Raw genomic sequence first — 9445 nt, forward strand, 5'->3', positions numbered from 1 at the left:
ATCATGACGGTGGTGAAATTTGAAACTCATTGCCTGAAAAACAGTCTGAGCCAAACATTCTCCTAACATTTAAGGAGCCTTTGGATATTCACTTCCGCTGCCATATTCTCAACGGCTACGAACCAAGTGCTGGACAATTCGAATAGGGCAGGCAGATCTGTATTGACAGGTGTGGATCGATGGGCTGAATGGCCGCCTTCTGTGTTATATATCCAAAAGGATAGCAAAAGCTTCTTCAAGTACATAAAATGAATTAAACATGAATTAGACCTAAAAAAAAATCCTTTCAAAGCATGCGACAATAGTTTGGCATTTGGAGGTCATGAAGAGAAGTGGGGCTCAGCAAATAATGGAAACTTCATGGGGGCCATTATTGCAGAGTTCGACCCATTGTTACATGAACATCTCGAGAAATGTAAAAATGAAAAGGTAAATGCTACTTACCTATCCAAACCCGTGTATGAAGAATTGATAGAAATCATGGGAAAACATGCCATCGAAAATGCAATGTGCAGAAGTTTTTCAGCTTATTTGTGAGCAAAACCTAATTGAAGTGTTCCCCAATATTACTACTGCGCTGAAGCTGTACTTGACAATGCCTATCACGATCTGTGAAGCAGAAAGGAATTTTTCAAAGCTATCCTTTATAAAGAACAAATTTTGGTCTACCATGACTGAAGAGCGCTTAAAATCTTTATGCATATTATTTCTAGAAAATTTCATTGCAAGGAAGCTCTCATATGACAAAACTGTACGTGAATATGTTGCTAGAAAAAACAGAAAAGAGTATTTTGTAAAATGTGTTTCATGCAGTATGTGTCCTCATAGGTGTCTAAAATAAAAGATTATATTGACTGTGGTCTTTTCTATGTTTTATTTCATCATTCTATGATGCATCATGCATGTATATAACATTTCCCTAATTTTCATCCCCCCATAACTCGAAAACTATAAGGCATAGGAAATTTTTATTCACACCAGTGACTTTGACATGTGAGATAATCCAGTACAGCAATTTTAATCAAAATCTGAGATGAACTGGTTAAATTTTAAAAAAAATTGTGGTGATCTGGCGTGGAACAACCCCATTGAAGAAGGTAACAGTGGTTACCCAGGCCTCGTTGCTGGAATCGAAGGGGCCCCCATAACAGTTCAAGCTTCAGGGCCCCAAAAATGTCGGTCCGCCACTGGCCAATCCACATTACCTACACGTCTTTGGACTGCGGGAGGAAATCAGTGCACCGAAGAAAACCCCGGCTGACACCGGGAGAACGGACAAGTTCCATACAGTCACCCAAGGCCGAAATTGAATCCGGGCTCTTGGCGCTGTGAGGCAGCAGAGCCACCGAGCCGCGAGAAAATCAATGGTCGAAACACCAACCCCGAAGTGACATACATATGCAACCCTCACCTCAGTACAAGAGAAAAATACAACATCGCCTTATCTCTGTCTTCCATCGCTGAGCCGACTCAGAACCCAGGTTGCAAGGTGAGGCCAGTCGCAGGACTGCGCATGTCTGCTGAGACAATGCATGTGCCTGTCTTGTCAGAGAGGGGGGACCATTTGCGTGAGAGGGAGATGAAAAACATTGCGGTTTAACAAACAAATCGCAAGTCAGTTTTTTTGTGTCTTGCTTTTCATTCTCTCACATCGGTAGCTTGGCTTAAGTTCTTTGTTCCAATGCATTCCTCAAATGTTCCTGTCCGCACACTGCCTCGACTATTTTTTATGAAATTATTCGACGATCTGCAGGAGAATGCATTGGATTGCAGTTAGCTGGACAGTTGCTATGTTCTCCGGTAAGCAGTTTTTGACTTTGACTTTTGACAGATCAGGTTGACACAGACAAAAACGTTCGATAATCACCTTGCCTCCTGGGCGCAAATTGGTCTTTAGGTGTGACTACTAACCAAAGAAGCACAATTAGGCCTCAAGTAATTGCATAACGACTCCGATGAAATACCGCACCAATTCATCAGATCTCAATTTCCCAGGGCAATGTCCTCCCCGTTTAATTCCTTCTTCTACATAATACACCGAAACATCAGTGGAGCTGGTCCAATCTGATTACGTCCGATAGGTACTGATCTGGATACCAGGTTGCAGGTTTACTCAATGTTATTTATGATTACATCGCCTGCAACTAAAACCGTCAAATTTTTGCAAACATTCTCATAGACACGAAGTGAGGCAGTCCCGGTTCTGTCTGGCGCCTTAGTAATATAATCAAACTCGAAGTTATGGACTGGGGGGGGGGGGGGGGCGGTGAGGATCGCTACAGTGACTGTGAAGATTTCGAGATTTCTTTTATTGAATTGGGATATTTAAGTAAAAGGTCAGTGGCCCAATGGACACACAACGTCTACATTGGAAAGATGAATGATAAATAAGATAGATCAGTAAGTAATAGTTCAGGCTAGGAAAAGAGAGTTGAGGACAGTAACTATCTTAGTATATGTATGCAACAGAAAGACAGGGAGGGAGAGAGAGAGACAGAGCTATAGAGAGTGAGGGAGATAGATTTCTAATCGTGCTCTGGTGGGTGAGAGAAAGAGAGAGAGAAAGAGGCAGCAATGAGAGGAGTCGTTGATACAACTTAGTGGCTAAATGTGAGAGATGGATCCTCTCTCTCAAATTTGCAGATGACATAAAATTGGGTGGCAGCGAGAGTTGTGAGGACGTCGCAGAGATATTTCATTGTGATTTGGACAAAACTGAGTGACTGGGCAAATGTATGGGAGTTGCAGTATAATGTGGATAAATGTGGGAGTGAAAATAGGAAGGGAGATTATTATTTGAATGGCTATAAATTGAAAGAAGTGAATGTGCAACAAGACCTGGGCTCCTCGTACACCAATCACTGGAGGTAAACATGCAACAGGCAGCAAACAAAGAAAAAATAACAAAGAACAATACAGCACATGAACAGGCCCTTCGGCCCTCCAAGCCTGTACCGGTCATGATACTACCCTTGGCCAAAACCTTCAGCACTTCCTAGTGCCGTATCTCTCTATACCCATCTTGTCCATGTATTTGTCAAAATGTCTTTTGAACGCCGTTAATGTATCTGCTTCCACAATCTCCCCTGGCATCGCGTTCCAGGCACTCATCACCCTCTGTGTAAAATAAATGCCTCGCACATCTCCTCTAAACTTTGCCCCACGGATTTCATCCTAGTGATTGAAACCACCCCTGGGAAAGAGTGCCTTTCCATCTGCTCTATCCATGCCCCTTATAATCTTGTAGACCTCTATCACATCGCCCCGCAACCTCCATCGTTCTATTGAAAATAGTCCCAGTCTATTCAGTTTCTCCACATAGCTAACACCCTCCAGACCAGACAACATCTTGGTAAACCTCCTCTGAACCCTCTCCAAAGCCTCCACACCCTTCTTGTAGCAAAGCGACCAGAATTGTGCACAATATTCCAAGTGAGGCCTTAGCAAGTTTCTATACAACTGTAGCATGACTTGCCAGTTTTTATACTCGATGCCCCGTCCAATGAAGGCAAGCATTTCAGGTGCTTTTCTGACTACCTCGTTCACTTGTGTTGTCACTTTCAAAGTTCTGTGCACCTGTACGACAAGACCTCTCTGACTTTCTATTTTACAAAGAGTTTTTCAATTTATTGTATATTTCCCCTCTATGTTAGACCGAACAAAATGCATAATCGCGCATTTGTCCGTAGTAAACTCCATTTCCCATTTCTCTGCCCAAGTGTCCAACCTGCCTATGTCCTCCTGTATCCTCTGACAATCCTCAACACAATCTGCCACTCCACCAACTTTGGTGTCAGCCACAAACGTACTCATCAGAAGGCAAATGATATGTTGGATTTCATAGCAAGAGTATTTGAATACCGGCGCAGGGATGTCTCGCTGAAATTATACAGGGCCACACATGGAATATTGTGCCCAATTTTTGGTCTCTTTATCTGTGGAAGGATGTTCTTGCAATAGATGTAGTGCAGCAAAGGTTTACCAGACTGATTCCTAGGATGGCGTTACTGACATAAGAGGAGAGATGGAGCACATTAGGATTTTATTCTATCGAGTTCAGGAGAATGAGGAGAATCTCATAGAAACCTATAAAATTTTAACAGGACTACATATGGTAGACGTAAGTATGATGTTCCCGATTGCTGGGGAGTCCAACACCAAGAGGCACAGTCTGACTGAGATAAGGAGTAATTTTCTCATATTCATTCACATTATAGAAATCTGACATGCATTTTGTCACGCACTCAGCTTGTCCAAAGAATTCGCTACCATAGAAAGAAGTGGAGTTCAAAACATTGTATGTTTTCGAGAAGGATTTCAACATAGTTCTCAGGGCTAACGGTATCAAAGGATATGGCCGCATGGTGGGATCAGGGTATTAAGTAGGATGATCAGCGTTTATCATAATGAATGACGGCACAATCTCGAATGACTGAATGGCCTAATCTTCTGCTATTTCCTGTGTTTCTATGTTTCTATGAGTAAGAGGTTTTTTTCTCCAGAACGATGTATTTTCTCCCTGAAGTCCATATTCTGAAATCGTGTGCCTCCCAGGGCAGTGAATGTAGATTTTAAAATATCTTCCCTGGACGACGGTGGATACCGATGTAAAAGTCTCCAACCTCATAGGGCACCGAGGAGATTTAACTGAACCTTCAATATAGGGGAGTAGATACAGATGTAATGGTATCTTGCCTTATAGTATGGGTGGTATGTCGGTGGCGGCTTTAGATTTAGCCTGCCTCAAAGAGCAATGGCTATAGATTTAAGAGTGGTCTTCAAAATGGAAATAAATACTTGAAGGATAAACACGTGCAGTGACTTTGGAAGGAGTAGGGGGTAGGGAGGGGCCGGGAGATGGGACCAGTGAAATTGTTATTGGAAACAGCAGCACAGACACTCAAGGACTGAATGGCCTCCTCCGTGCTGTACTCCTCCAGGGTTCAATGATATCTTTAAGATCTTGTCTATGTTGCTGTTTAGACCATCCGAAATTTACAAATATTCTCTATTACTGGTGAGAGGTGAGAGTGAGACAGTGCTGATAAACTTGATCAAAGCGACACATTTTTGTTGAATCCGGTGTGTTTTTAATGAGTTCGCTGAATAGCCTTCCTCTGGTTATTGATTTGGGTTGCGCACATATCAAACGCTTTTCAAAATTTCCCCGATCAGTAGTTTAAGAAAAATCACGAACAATTCTTAAAAAGGCGTTGGCGGATCTCTAACAGTCCCAAAGTGAGGAATCCTCCACCATACCTAAATGAGTAAGAAGTCTGAAAGGTTAAAGTCTAACAGGTTTGTTTCGAATCATTAGCTTTCGAAGTACCGGTCCTTCCTCAGGTGAAGGGGGTCATGTTTCGCTCCATTGGGATCGACCAGCCTTAATTGAAATATCCTCCATTTAACTGGAAATAATTGGCCAATCCAATATCACGCATTTTGCCTAGCTTAAGGTCCTCCACTGATGCGAACATTGGGAAGTATTGTCACCATGCTGCTGGGACCTATAATCTTTCCCTGGCATGAGCTAATGCATAGTTACATAGAAGATAAGAGCAGGAGGTGGCCACTTGGCCCTTCGAGCCTGCTCTGCCATTTATCACGATCATGGCCGATCATCCAACTCAATAGCCTAATCCTGCATTCTCCCTATAGTCTTTGATGCCATTCTGACCAAGCGCTATATCTAGCCGCCTCTTGAATATATTCAATGTTTTAGCATCAACTATTTCCTGTGGTAATGAATTCCTCAGGCTCACCACTCTTTCGGTGAAGAAATATCTCCTCATCTCTGTCCGAAATAGTTTACCCTGAATCCACAGACGGTGACTCTTGGTTCTGGACACACCCATCATTGGTAACATCTTCCCTACATCTACCCCTGTTTAGTCCTGTTAGAATTTTATAAGTCTCTATGAGATCCCCCCTCATTCATCTGAACTCCAGTGAGAACAACCCTAAGCTAGTCAATCTCTCCTCACATGACAGCCCTGCCATCCGTGGAATCAGTCTGGTAAACCTTCACTGCACTCCCTCGACAGCAAGAACATCCTTCCTCAGAAAAGGAGTCCAAAATTGCATACAATATTCTCGGTGTGGCCTCACCAAGGCCTTGTATAATTGCCGCAACACATCCTTGCTCCTGTACTCGAAACCTCTCGCAATGAAAGCCAACATACTATTAGCCTTGTTTACCCCCTGCTGCACCTGCATGCTTATCTTCAGTGCCTGGTGCACAAGGGCACCCAGGTCCCGCTGCACACCCCCCTCTCCCAATTTACAATCATTCAGGTAGCAATCTGCCATCCTATTTTTGCTTTCAAAGTGAATAACCTCACACTTGCCCAAATTATACTGCATCCACCATTAATTGCCCACTCGCCGAACCTGTCCAGATCATGCTGTTGGATCCCTGCATCCTCGTCACAATTCACCCTCCCACCCAACTTGGTATCATCTGCAAAGTTTGAGATGTAACATTTTGTTCCCTCATCCAAATCATTAATATATATTGTGAATAGCTGCGGTCCCAGCACCGATCCCTGTGGCACCCCACCAGTTACTGCCTGCTAATTTGAAAAGGGCCCATTAATTCCTACTCTTTGTTTCCTCTCTGCCAACTAGTTTTCTATCCACCTCAATACACTTACCCCAATCCCATGGAGTTTAATTTTGCACAATAATCTCTTATGCGGGACTTTGTCAAACGCCTTCTGAAAGTCCAAATATACCACATCGACTGGTTCCCCCTTGTCAACTGTACTGGTTACATCTTCAGAGAATTCCAACAGATTTGTCAAGCATGATTTCCCCTTCATAAATCTATGCTGACTGACTGATCCTGCACTGCTTTCCAAATATTTCGCTGTAAAGTCCTTGATAATGGATTCAAGAATATTTCCCACTGCCTATGTTCGGCTTAGTGGTCTATACTTCCCTGTTTTCTCTCTACCTCTCTTTTTGAATATTGGAGTGACGTGAGCTACCCTCCAATCTGTAGGGACTGTTCCATTGTTTATAGAATCCCGGAAGATGACCACCAATGCATCTACTATATCCACAGCCACCTCCTTACGCGCTCTGGGATGGAGATTCTAAGGCCCTGGGGATTTATCTGCATTAATCCGATCAATCTTCCCAGCACTATTTTTCTACTATTGTCGATCTCCCTCAGTTCTTCCCTCTCACTAAACCTTTTATTCTCCAACATTTCTGGTATCTGATTTGTGTTCTCTTTTGTGAAGACAGAACCAAAGTATGCATTCATTGCTCAGCCATTTATTTGTCCCTTATTATGCATTCCCCTGTTTCTGTCTGTAAGGGGCCTACATTTCTCTTTACCAATCCCTTTCTCTTCACATGTCTATAGAAACTCTTCCTGTCAGTCTTTATGTTCCCTGCAAGCTTACATTCGTACTGTACTGTCCCCTTCTTAATCAACCCCTTTGTCCTTCTTTGCTGAATTCTAAACTGCTCCCAATCCTCAGACGTATTATTTTTCTTGGCCAATCTGTATGTTTCTTCCTTGGATTGGATACTATTTTTAATATCCTTTGTAAGCTATGGATTTGCCCTCTTACCCATTTTGCTTTTGTGCCAGAGAAGAATGAACAGTTACTGTAGTTCCCCCCATGCGTTCCTTGAATGTTAATAATGCGTATTATTTTGGAAAGGGACGGAGACACTTTGCACGGGACAATACTACACTTGACCTTGGAGAACGGCTTGGAGCTAACTTCAAGCTGCACTGTTGAAAGGTCTTCCGTTTTTAGAACGATTCGACCTCCAGTCAAAGATTGTCAAATGTTGTAAACAATCTCAATTCCCCAGCGCATCTTAAAACGCTGAAGTGAATCACATATTTATAAGGAGTCTGTTTATTCATCTACAGTAATTACTGTTGGAAATATCACAGTCATTCAGAGCCCGCGATTCCTCACCAAAGCCCCGGGACAGACCGCGGACCTGGGCTGTACATACGAAGGTCCCACTGCGGTCGGTAGTTACAGATGGCACAGAGGCACCAAGCAAGGGAATGATGTTGCCAACACAACAGCGGAATTCAGGGGTAGGATTTTCGAGGCAACTCAGGAGGATTTCAACTACAAGAAAGACGCGTCAATTCGAATTTTCGACCTGAAAGCGGAGGACACCAGCTTCTATCTTTGCAAAGTGGAACTGATGGGAATTGCTGCAGCCTACGGAGCAGGGACCACCGTGACCGTGAACCGTGACGAAGGGGGTAAGTGTGAGATGGCGGAGTCAACCTTGCGAATAAAGGTGCACCGAGTCATGAGAGATAATTCCAGTGACAAACGTCAGTGTAGGTTAATTACCCATTAGAATCTATATAATCCCCACAGTGCATCGAGTCTGCGCCGACCCTCTGAAAGAGCACTCTACATAGACCCAATCCGCCGTCCTAACCGATGTTTGGACATGAAAGGACAATTTAGCATGGTCAATTCACCGAAATTTCACGCCTTTGACCTGTGGGAGGAAAGCGGACCACCCGGAGGAAACTTACGGGGAGATCGTGCAGACTCCATACAGACAGTGTCCCGGAGCGGGAATTGAACCTGGGCCCATGTGAAGCACTCGTGCTAAACATAGTGCCACCGACAAACTGAACCTTCCAAACTGCGAACTCCAAGATCAGAGGTACAAGACAGCAGTTGCACTAGGAACACTAATATGTGCCCCGTCCAACTCAGACAACGCCCGACGTTTAAACTGTATAGGACATCCACTTACTGGGTCTAAATCATTTAACGCCTCTATTCTAGCTCTGCGGTTGTGGCACATCCACCAGATAAGACGGCAGCCGTTCATGCAGCCAGCCTCCACCTTCACAATAGGGCGTTTCGCGGTGGCCAATGGGGTAGCCAGCCTTGCTAGTGCCGACTGTATCCCGACCATCATTTTTTAAAAAGTAGACGTAAGTTAATCCCCTTATATATAATTCTAGTGATGTGTCAGTAAACGTCAATTAACGAACATATTTAATGTGTGTAAGAGAGTGGCTGGGGTCCCGTCGTCAGGCCAATGGTGCGGGACATGTCAACATTAGAGCGCCTGTCCAGAATATAACAGTTTGTTATCAATTCGGTCTCACTGTCAATGGGTAAGTGGAAATAGGGACAGTTATAGCTCCACATGCGAACATGAATGGATACATTGCTCAGCATGAGAATGATCGGTCTCCGGGAAGAAAACACGGTGACCAGACTGGGCAAGACCAATTTCTGAACGTTTAGTTACCGAGAAAATATGTTTTTTGTTGTGCTTTGCGCTCGCGGATCTCCAGGGGGCAGCGAATTCGGTGAACCCTACGGGGAGAGTGACATCCTAAACGGAACGCACAGATTATCCCCCCTCCTCCACGTCCCTCATACACACTCCAACCCCCCACACATAGACACACCCACATAGACCCTCCTCA

The sequence above is a fragment of the Scyliorhinus torazame genome, chromosome 14 (assembly GCF_047496885.1).
Source record: "Scyliorhinus torazame isolate Kashiwa2021f chromosome 14, sScyTor2.1, whole genome shotgun sequence".
Lineage (NCBI taxonomy): Eukaryota > Metazoa > Chordata > Chondrichthyes > Carcharhiniformes > Scyliorhinidae > Scyliorhinus > Scyliorhinus torazame.